This window comes from Syzygium oleosum, unplaced genomic scaffold, assembly GCF_021117445.2.
Source record: "Syzygium oleosum isolate NSW1041296 unplaced genomic scaffold, Sole_v2.1 Sole_v2.10, whole genome shotgun sequence".
Lineage (NCBI taxonomy): Eukaryota > Viridiplantae > Streptophyta > Magnoliopsida > Myrtales > Myrtaceae > Syzygium > Syzygium oleosum.
In genome coordinates, this window is record NW_026607494.1 from 12,051,169 (window position 1) to 12,063,373 (window position 12,205).

Consider the following 12,205-nt stretch of genomic DNA (forward strand, 5'->3'; position numbering starts at 1 on the left):
TATTACTAAATCAGTAATATATTTTGAACTCACTAAAATTATTATTATAAAATATCAGATCCTTGAAAAATCTCAATTCGATAAATTTAAACTTGAAAATCATCAAAAATATAATTCGGAGCATATTAGTCCTCTTCCACAACTAATATGGTGGTAAATCAACTACCGCCATCTCTCCATTTAATTTCAAAGCATCGAATTTCAGGCGAACACGGTTTTGAAAAATCATCCTTAATATTATAACCGAACATAGAAAATTCGGGATGTCACGTATATGCCTAGTCAAAATTTGGTCAAATTTGTGTAAAACACACAAAAATATGATTTTTCTCAATTTGATGAATTGAAAATATTGGTCATGATGCAAATATCGAGTTAATGGAACATCGGATTAAAAACTTATGCCTGATCAAAATTTTTCAAACATTTTCCTAATTTGATGAATTCAAAACATCAAGTCATACGCTTCCGTAGACATAAAAATCGAGTCAATGTAAGTAGGACGGAAAACTTATATCTGAGTTTGGCCAAATTTATGTGCACGAAAGAGTCTTCTTACAGTTGTCGACGATTTTTAAACTTGAGTTCGTTCGGAAGCATTAAAAAAGAATTGTAAATGCAAGCGATTAGCATGAATAGAAAACAACTGTGGTTTTAGTTTTCTGATCATGTCTTTTACCAGTTGACGGGATTTTTGCAATCAAAATCATTACACAAACATTAAACGTACATATATTATACCTCACAAATTAGGATTTAGAGCTCGAACTTTCATAACACTCACCTCAGTCTAATGTGGTACCTCTAATAGGTGGACCTGGCATGTGCCGCATGTGAGGATGACTAGGTTCTCGGGAAGTTTACTAGATCGTTCGCCATTGCCATGGTCCTCCCTCTCTTCATCCTCGGCGGCATTAGGGTTGGGCGTATGTGAGTAGTATGTGGCGGTGAAAAAACAAGTGGTTAGTTGGATTGTAAAAGGAAAGTGATGCATTGGTTATAGGTTGTTCTCGTAGTAAAAGAAGAGAGAGGGGAGAGGAGAGAACGAGTTGAGTGGAGTGATGCAAGGGAGGGAGCCAGATGATTCACGAACCGGGTTGAGGCGTGTTGAAGGCATGCAAAATGCTATCAATTATGCATTTCTTACTTGATCCTCCTTCGCCATATTGCAAACACTGATGATGGAGAATTGGTTATAAAGAGTAGCCGAGAATTAATTCGTTGTAGTTAGCATTTTGTCAGTTTCCATGTTCATGAGTATTTGTATCCATAAATTTCAACATATAAACGCCAAATCCCGAAAGAGGTAATAGTTATGAACATGGATACAATATGGTGGAATTTATGGATACAAATACTTATGAACATGGAAACTGACAAAATGCTAACTACAACGAATTAATTCTCGGCTACTTTCTATATCCAATTCTCCCTCTTCTCCCTCATCAATGTTTGCAATATGGCGAAAGAGGATCAAGCAAGAAATGCATAATTCACAGCATTTTGCATGCCTTCAACATGCCTCAACCCGGTTCGTGAATCAGCTGGCTCCCTCCCTCGCATCACTCCACTCAACTCGTTCTCTCCTCTCCCCTCTCTCTTCTTCTACTACGAGAAGAACCTATAACCAATGCATCACTTTCCTTTTACAATCCAACCAATCACTTGTTTTTTCACCGCCACATACTACTCACATACGCCCAACCCCAACCCTAATGCCGCCGAGGATGAAGAGAGGGAGGACCATGGCAATGGCGAACGATCTAGTAAACTTCCCGAGGACCTAGTCATCCTCACATGCGGCACATGCCAGGTCCACCTATTAGAGGCACCACATTAGACTGATGTGAGTGTTATGAAAATTCGAGCTCTAAATCCTAATTTGTGAGGTATAATATATGTACGTTTAATGTTTGTGCAGTGGTTTTGATTGCAAAAATCCCGTCAACTGGTAAAAGACATGATCAGAAAACTAAAACCACAGGTGTTTTCTATTCATGCTAATCGCTTGCATTTACAATTCTTTTTTAATGCTTCCGAACAAACTCAAGTTTAAAAATCGTCGACAACTGTAAGAAGACTCTTTCGTGCACATAAATTTGGCCAAACTCAGATATAAGTTTTCCGTCCTACTTACATTGACTCGATTTTTATGTCTACGGAAGCGTATGACTTGATGTTTTGAATTCATCAAATTAGGAAAATGTTTGAAAAATTTTGATCAGGCATAAGTTTTTAATCCGATGTTCCATTAACTCGATATTTGCACTGTGACCAATATTTTCAATTCATCAAATTGAGAAAAATTTTGAAAAATCATATTTTTGTGTGTTTTACACAAATTTGACCAAATTTTGACTGGGCATATACGTGACATCCGGAATTTTCTATGTTCTGTTATAATATTAAGGATGATTTTTCAAAACCGTGTTCGCTCGAAATTCGATACTTTGAGATTAAATGGACAGATGACGGTAGTTGATTTACCACTATATTAGTTGTGGAAGAGGACTAATATGCTCCGAATTATATTTTTGATGATTTTCAAGTTTAAATTTACCGAATTGAGATTTTTCAAGGATCTGATATTTTATAATAATAAATTTAGTGAGTTCAAAAAATATTACTGATGTAGTAATATTTGGAACGGACACTTATTTTCCTTATTCACGTACTGATTTATTAGATATTTTGGTGTTTTAACAAAATATCTGCTTTGGAAAAACTCCTATATTTGAGCCATTAAGTATTCTTTAATACGTACACACCTCTTTTCATGTTTCCCTAAGCATTTTGACCCATCTTTTTAAGTTTAAAACATTGAATTTGACCATCAATGATATCATGCGTTATATCATTAATAACAGCATAGTATATTAATGTGCTTAATGATTTACTTATTTTACTTGGACAAGAAGCATAACTCTCGTCCATTCATTTTTCTTGGATAAGAAGTTTAACTCTCATTCATTCATTTGACTTAGACAAGAAGACTCTCTCAATATATCATTTAGGTTTGATTACACTAGCGATCTAACTAGTGCCATTTCGGTACCTAAACTTGAACATTCGCAAACTAACGTACCGGGCAACCTATCGAAAAAAAACTTAAGATTCCACCTAACCATGCTAAAAATGAAAAGTAACAATCAATGTATTAAAGGTGCGCAACCAAATAATCATAAAAAAAATAAACAATCAGCAACTTAGCATCGCCTTTAAAAAAAGAAAAGGCAATCAAAAGCCCTAACGTAAAGCCATAATGACATGTTCAAATTTTCAATAATTTTTTAAAGGTTTTCTCAATTTTTGCAATTTTTGAAGTAAGTTTAGAATGAGAAAAACACTAATGTCTAGTGAAAGTAAGCCAAAAACTAATTTCTGTACACATTCTAATTTTCTGGATTTTTCGGAATTTTTCTGATTTTTTTTGAATTTTTTATTTATTGAATTTTTTAAAAAATTTCTGAATTTTTTTAATGTTTTTTTGAAAAAAAACACTGAATTTCAGAATTTTTTATATTTTAAAACATTTTCGAATTTTTTAATATTTTTATTAATAAAATAAAAATTCCGGACCGGGTCCCCTGACCCGATCCGCCGGACTACCTGATCCGGTTCTCTGACCCGCCTAGAATCCCTTTTTTCTATTTCTTTTCTAAATTTTTTTTATTTTCCCCTCTTTTCTTTTTTGTTTTCTGTTTTTCTTTTTTCCTTTTTTTATTTGATCTCTTCTCCCCTTTTCTGGCCTTCTTCCTGCACGTGATCTTCTTCCCTGAGCTTCTTCATCAAGACTCCATCACCGGGCCACGCCGGGGACATCTCTTCGCCTCCGACCGTCCTCGCCGGCGGGCTCCTTCGCCGAGAGTCTGCCATGCCAGACAAGCTCTTGCCAAGGCCCCGGCCACTGCAACGTCGAGCACCACGTCGCCTCCCCGACAGCCACCACTCCAACCATTACCAGATTATTCCCGGCGACATTAACACCACCGAAAACACAACAGACACCATCCCAGCAAAGCAATCACACACATGCGTATTAAAGGAGGTGAAGGATTGACCATGGCAGCCTATAACCGCAGGCAGACCTCCAGCGAGGAGAAATGGATTTTCCGGCGAGGAGACGTTCGTCCATACCCAACTCGGGCGTCCAATAATATGTCACGAAAGTAAAGAGAAACCCAGATTCAGTGACGATGCAACAATTTCAAAACCGAATCAAGCATAAAACGAAGCTCTAGACACCGATTTTTTCGAAAAATTTCAGTCCTTCATTCGGGAATTTCATCGAACACTTGACGTGCGGCTACGGACGCAAGCTTTGGATGGCGTTTTCGGGGGTTACCTGGTTCGGGTGTTTTCTTTGATGACGAATGGCGGCTGGCAGACGGACCACCGGTGAACGAACCAAAGTCTCTTCTTTCTCCTGTTCTCTCTTGGCTTTCTTCCTTTTTTTTTTTTCAATGCATACGGTCGCTAGTGATCATGAGTCCACGATACTCCATGGTCAGTGTGGAGATAATTCGGAGAAGAAACCAGAGGGAAACTCCCAGTGAGCTCCCTCCCTTCCCTTCTCTGTTCCTTCCTTTTCAAGCTCTCTCCCTCCCGGACGTCTTCTTCCCATTGCCCAGAAACTAATACATGAAGCCCAGAACACCAACTTTTGTTTCGCGTTCATGCTACCCAGAAATTTTTAAAGCTACGCATTTGTTCTAAAACACCAGAACTTCAACAATAATAATAACGTCCTATGCTCAACAAGAATGGCTCTATCTCGCGCTACCAAACCAACCATCAGAGTTAACGAGTCTTACCATCGTCCGTCGCAATGACCGACCAAACACATCACATACGCAGCTACATCATCAGAAAAACACAGAAGACGGAAGAACTAAAAAGCACAAACATGGAACAACGAAAGCATTTGTCGTGAACAGGGCGGTTCGGGGAATCATATAACCTACCCCATCTTCAGGCATCACAAACCAACGTAATCCTGACATTTCAGCAAACCGGACTCGAGAAAAAAAAGTTTGCGGATCTAGTTGATGCATTTCAGCAAACACGTGGTGTGCAATACTGGAAACGAAACCCCCGACTCAAACCGCGCACGACATTAGCCCAAACTCAAAATATAGTGAACAAGCCATGCTCAACATCAACTCAGAAATGGTTCATTCACATCCAATGCGGGCATAAACGAAGAACACTAAATCCCGATCTCGGTTGAACCGAGACAGGGGGAAACTGAACAACAATCAGTGCGAAGAAGAACGAGAGCTCAGTAGCTAGAAGTGGCCCTACCCAGCTCGGCGACGGCGAATAGAGGGCGAACTTGAGATATATTGGACTTAGTCCAGTCGCCTCGCACGCCTCCGAGCCAGGATCCTCGGGAATCGACCTAAGACCCCAAAAAAAACAAACCAAAACCTACCGCGGCTTTGGCTAAGGAGAGGGAAAACGTCGGATGAGCGCCTCGTTGACGAAGGCTCGGGCGCGGTGGTTGTCGGAGGAACACTCTAGCTCTCGGCCCCTTTTCACTTGGTCACTCTGTGGCTCTCCGAAACTCTCTCGAGCTCACCCTCTCGAGCTCACTCCCTCTCAGTCCGTCCCTTTCTCTCTTCAAGCTCTTCTTTTCCTTCTTTTGGGACCACCGGCTGCGACTCTGACCTCTGCCCCTCGACGCGCGACGACGCCTCCCTGCTGCTGCGCGACGTCTTCCTCTGCAGAGCGGTCCCCTTCTGCTCCTGTACCAGCCTCTCTTTTCTGGTCCCCTCCCTGCAGAGCGTGAGGGAAAGAGGAAGAGAAATGAAGGGGGCTGGGCTGAGAAAAAGGAGGGAAGGGAAGTTGGGTTCCGAATAGGTATTAGGCCAGAAAAGATAGAAAACGTAGGCTGGGTTGGAGTTCTCTTTTTCTCTCTCATTTTTCTTTTTTTTTAATAATAATAAAAAAGGGAAATATGTTTTAATAGTCTCTATTAATCCAAATGTACCTAATGTCTTTATGCCATGTAATTTAACGAAAATATTTTTGCGTAGGGATTAAAAATTAACACCTAATTTTATATGCAATTAAACCCTAAATGGATAGTCAAAATTTAGGTGTCAACACGACTATTGACGAATCTACCAATATATGACTATGTTATTATGGTTCACTTGTTAAAAAGAAAAGAGATAATTGTGTTATTATTTATGTAAGTGATGCATTGAAAAGATATGATGATTGTGTTTCGGTAATGTTTTTGTAAAAAATGATGTCGTGTACCAAATGTTGATTTTGAGGATGGCTATGCAAAAGATGATAAATGAGTATTGATTTCCTTATCGATGCAAGGGTGATGTTATCGCGTGCACTATTGCTATGTGATTAATTGTGAAATAAGTATTATGAAAAGTAAATTCCGTAATTCACATATTTGTGATGACGATGCCTCGTGTGTTGGGAAGCCCAAGGAGTCGAGATGGGATTGAAATGCTAATAATGAACATAATGCGTATCTATGTGTAAGAATAAATGCATACATTCATATATGCCTATTAATTAATTAATTGGTGATAATCATCCAACACAATATGTTATGTCATCCTCTGGCATTTAAGTGAATGATCTTATGCAATGTTACTCATGGTTTCTATTGACATATCATGATAGTCTAGAAAAGATATTTCATGTGTATAGCCACTAGGTGACACTGGTGCATCTTGAAATAATATGTCATCTACTTGTTTTGAGTGAATGAACTTCTGTTTTGTTGTTAATAGTTTTCATCGTCATATCATGATAAAAAAAGAAGACTACTTGCATATTCATTTGTCGTATATGGTTATTGCCTTGAACTCGCGTTCTTTGTATCTATCAAGTTGTGTGGTAAGATGATCTCCTACCTTAAACTTAGATATTTCATTTTTTGGGTTTCGGCTCACCCCTTATTTTTCAGATTTGTAGGATAGTCCTTTGCACATGTCGATGGAGGGGACGAGACGATGATGCTGGATGGTGGCTTGGTTAATGTTTAGGCTCGCTTTTGGTTTAGTATGGAAGTAGTGGTACTAGTGGACTCGACCTACTTCCCAGGACTTTTGTAATGAATTGAATGTGTTGATAACTAGTGCTGTTAATATAAAGAAGCATATGTGTATTTATTAAACTTGTTCGATTTCTTGTATGGGGTATTGTAAAAATTTGTTGTGCTTCTGCGTGTTTATAATAATTGTAAGTAATAATCCGAAAGGACGCGTATTGCGTGTGACGTTCTAGGACGTCACAATTTCCGAAGGATTTCTTTCATCCAACCTCCAATTCATGCTCAACTGAAACAATGAGCAAGCCAAAAAGCATAGGATGAACATTTTTACACCATACATTGCATGCGAAACAAGATACATGAGACTTGAGAAATCGAAAAAAGAAGTTAGGTTAAATGTACCAAGTCACGGGCCCAAAACACCCCTACACGACCGAATTCTATAAATTCTATGCGTATATGCACAGACGATTGCTTGGGTTTATTTTAGCACATTAAAGCAAAATCTCTTGCTGATCCATGCTCCCGGGCTTTCGTGGTTTTACCTTGTGTGGAGAGCTGCGGACCACGTACATGAGCTACGATCACTACAAAAAAACTGGATTTTTGCCACGAAAATTTGCGACGAAAAATTTTCGTTGCAAATTTGCGACAAATTTTCCAACGAAAGTAAAATTCGTTGGAAATTTCCAACAAAAAATTTTTCGTCGTAAAATTCGTTGGAAATTTCCAACGAACTATATTCGTCGCAAAATTCGTTGGAAATTTCCAACGAAAAATTTTCATTGGAAAATTAGTTGGAAATTTCCAATGAAACAAAATTCGTTGGAAAATTCGTTGTAAATTTCCAACGAATTTTTTCCGTTGGAAATTTCCAACGAATTTTCCAACGAATTACAAAAAACCCGATGCTGTTCGGCATTTTTTATATTCATTGGAAAATTTGTTGGAAAATTCCAACGAATTTTCCAACAATTTCAATTTTCCGGGCAATTATTTCAGTTTGTGCAATTTTCGTTGGAAAATTCGTTGGAAATTTCAACGAATTTTCCAACAATTTCAATTTTCGGGCAATTATTTCATTGTATACAATTTTCGTTGGAAAATTCGTTGGAAATTTCCAACGAAAAAAATTCGTTGGAAATTTCCAACGAATTTTCCAACGAATTACAAAAAACCGATACCGTTCGGCATTTTTAAAATTCGTTGGAAAATTCGTTGGAAATTTCCAACGAATTTTCCAACGAATTTCAATTTTTGGGCAATTATTTCATTGTATACAATTTTCGTTGGAAAATTCGTTGGAAATTTCAACGAAAAAAATTTGTTGGAAATTTCCAACGAATTTTCCAACGAATTACAAAAAACCGGTACCGTTCGGCATTTTTAAAATTCGTTGAAAATTTCCAACGAATTTTCCAACGAATTTCAATTTTCCGAGCAATTATTTCAGTTTATACAATTTTCGTTGGAAAATTCGTTGAAAATTTCCAACGAATTTTTTTTCGTTGAAAATTTTCAATTTCCAACGAATTTTAATTTTCCGGGCAATTATTTTAGTGTCTCTCTCTCGCTCGCTCCCTCTGCTCCGCCATGGCCGTCTCCTTCATCTCCTTCCCCCCAAGCCTCCCTTCTCCGAGTCCTCTCTCCCTCAACTCGAGTGAGTCCATTCGACGCTTGACTCGCTCCTGTTTCCTCCTCTCTCTCTCTCTCGGTCTCTCCTTCGCCTTCCACCTTCTCCTCGCCCTCCCCGCCACCCCCTCCTCCTCGGCTCGGCTCCGGTGCCATGGACACCAAGATCGGCATCCGGGTCATCCGCGACGTCAGCTCGTCCCGAAGGCGTCGCTGCGGCCATCCGGGGCCAGGCCCGCGGCGGTCGGCGCTCCGCACGCCACCATGGGCCGCCCAGACGCCTCGTCGCCGGCGAGGCCGAGCTCGCCCGGATGCGGGCGAGCTCGAGCTCGTCGCCCGGCGAGGGCCGAGCTCACCCGGATCTGGGCGAGCTCGAGCTCGCCGGCCATGGCGAGCTCGGCCCTCGCCATGGCCGGCGAGGCCGCCACCCATCCGCCTCACCGCCACCTTCCAACCGACGATCTCTCTCTTCCTTTCTCGGCCGCGTGAGTGCTTGAACCGCCGCTCGCCGGTCCGCGGCCTCGCCGGCCATGGCGAGGGCCGAGCTCGCCATGGCCGGGCGAGCTCGAGCTCGCCCAAATCCGGCGAGCTCGGCCTCGCCGGCGACGAGCTCGAGCTCGCCCGGATCCGGCGAGCTCGGCCCTCGCGCGGCGACGAGGCCGGCCCTCGCCGCGGCGAGGGCCATTTTTCGGCCAAAAAAAATTTTTGAAATTGAAATTTTTCGACCAAAAAAAAATTTGATGGAAAAAAACTTTCCACGATTTTTCAATCAAAAAAAAATTTGTAATTTCCAACGAAAAAATTCGTCGGAAAAAAAATTCGTTTCCAACGAATTTAGTCACGAGTTTTCCAACGAAAATATTTTGTCGCAAATTTCCAACGAAAATTAAAATTTTTCGTCGGAAAATTTTCCAACGACCTATTACCAACGAATTTTTTTCGTTGGAAAATTCGTTGGAAATTCGTTTTCCAACGAATTTTCCAGAATTTTTCGTTGGAAATTTCGTCGGAAAAAATCAGTTTTTTTGTAGTGGATGATAGCTCGCCAATGTCGAATTTTAGATGTTTCGAGTTTTGTTAAGTCGTAACAATTCAATTGAACATTCTTCGGCATCCTACCATCCTTCTCAATTCATCGAGACTCTAGAAACCTTCGATACATTAATATTGGGGTTATTTGCTAAAAAATCTCCGAACTTCCACACCATTGCATTGAAAAGCTACAGATACCTCCCAGTCAAAAAGTTACAATTACTTCCCTAAGCTTTTCTTTTTGTTGCAATCACTAGTATTTAGGATATGTAGTAGTCAAACTTCATCCGAAAAATGGATTTGACTCATTTTTCCTAACCAAAAAAACATTTGCTAATTTTTCTCTACTTCATCAACCATGCATTCTCTCTCTGTTTTTTCTATTTAATTTTAGTAACCATGTAATATAGGTTATTTTGGTTAAAAAAATTGAGCAACTCCATTTTTAAGTAACATTTAACGGTTTCATAGGTAAGCTGGTTAGCGACTGTAACAATAATCAGAATTCGGGAGGTAATGTGTAAAATTTCAAAGTTCATGGGCAATTGTGCAATGGTGTCAGAGTTGAGGATGATAATCCGTAACTTTTCTAAGTTTAAGGGCAATGGACAACAATGACAAAATTCATGGGATTTTGAGCAATTATCTCGTAATTTTAGAAATCAGGTCGTTTCTCTTGTTGCATAAGAACTCCAAAAAGGATCCCTTGAGGGCCGGCTAATTAGGAGACCCTAGCTTAGGTGTCGGGGCACCACGACCCAGCAACTCCACACCGAGGTCATGTGACCTCGGGTCTTGCCGGTTGAGAGATCGTGCTACGTCGATGCCCAGGTCATGCAATCCTACGTGGAGGTCTTGCAACCTCCAACGATGCCATGCCGAGGTTGCTTGCTTGAGGTCAGGCGACGTCAGGCAAGGGCCACTGGTGCTCGATCTGGCTTGCTAACAGTTAGATTTGGGCTCCTTATGGACACTACGTGATGCCATCAAATTTACACGGGAAAGCCCATGAGGATAAAACTAAAGTTTGGATAGTTTAGCAAGGGCAAAATTGGAAGAGAAAAAAAATAACCCCCAAATATTATTTCGAAAATGATCAAAGTCAATATTGGGTGGGACTTCAAGGCTGTGTTTGGGAAAAGTTTCCCTCTAGAGGCCTTTGGCCCACGGCAAATGGTATTTGGCAAGCCTCTTGGAGAGCTTGTAATAATGCAATTGCATTTTCAAAGCTTTTTAAGGGTACATTTGATTCGATTTTTAGGGAAAGTCTTTTGGAAAATATAAAGGCCATTATGTTAAAGGTATTTTTTGAAAAGCAAGTAGTGTTTGGTAAATTGTAATTTAAAAATGCATTGGAAAACAATTTTGATTTAAATAGTGTTTGGAAAAATTACATTTTGTACAACACTTTTGCTAATTTTTTTAAAGAAAAAAACCTAAAAACATGCGAAGGGTTTAACGGTTGATGAGCCCAAATTTGGCTATCGACGAGCCATATCTGGCACTAGCAACCTCGCTTAAGGTCGCTTGGGTCGTGCTCCCCCAAGCAACGCGGCTTGAGGTCTCGTGACCTTAGGGGAGGTTGCCCGACGCCAGACTGGCTTGCTAGCAGCCACATCTAGCCTCGCTGGCCAACCTTGCACAACTCTCGATGGAGCTTCACCAGAGAAGATGAACAGTTTTTACGGGGGCAAAACCCAAAAACGAAAAAATTAGTGAGGGAAATTTTGAAATAAAATTAATTAATCCTAAGAAATGCCCTTTCGAAAAATTGCTAAGGCTAGCATTTGGCTAAAAGGGTCCCAAAATAATTTGCCAAACACTCCCAGTTTTCCTTAAGGGACTTCAGAGGCCCAAAGCCCAAAGTCCTTTGGTTTCAAAAGGGAGCCTAATGGCCTTTAGCCTAATGCAAGTTTGAAAGAGTTTTGGCCTTTTAGCTTTTTCGGACCATTAATACTTTGTTTTTCTTATTCCAATTTTGCCCTCGCTATTCCACAAATGCTCTCACATCGCATGATGTCGCTGACGAGCCAGATTTGGCATCGACAGCCCTCGCCTGGGGTCACTAGTGCCAACTCGCCGGCAGTTTGAGCGCTTCACCGGTTTGAGAGTTTTTTTTAAATAGCAAAAGTCATTTACAAAGTGCGAGTTTTCCAAATACCATTAAAATCAAAGTTGTTTTCGAATGTACTTTTAAATAATGATTTACTAAATACTATTTGCATTTTGAAAAAATCCTTTAACCTAAAATCCTTTGCATTTTCCCAAAATTTTTTTCCTCAAAAGCCTAATTAAACGTAGGTACATTAGATTAAGCGACTTTGGAAATGATAGTTTTGGCTCAAAAGCCTTTGATATTGTGTTGCCAAGCACTAGGGGTGAGTATGGTCTGGGTGGGCGGTTCTCACCCTAGAATCGGGAACCGCCCGTTGATTCCATGGACTCATTCGGGAACTGGACCGCTGGTTTGGTCCGGTTTCCGAGTGGGTCTATGGAACTGATCCCACCAACCTT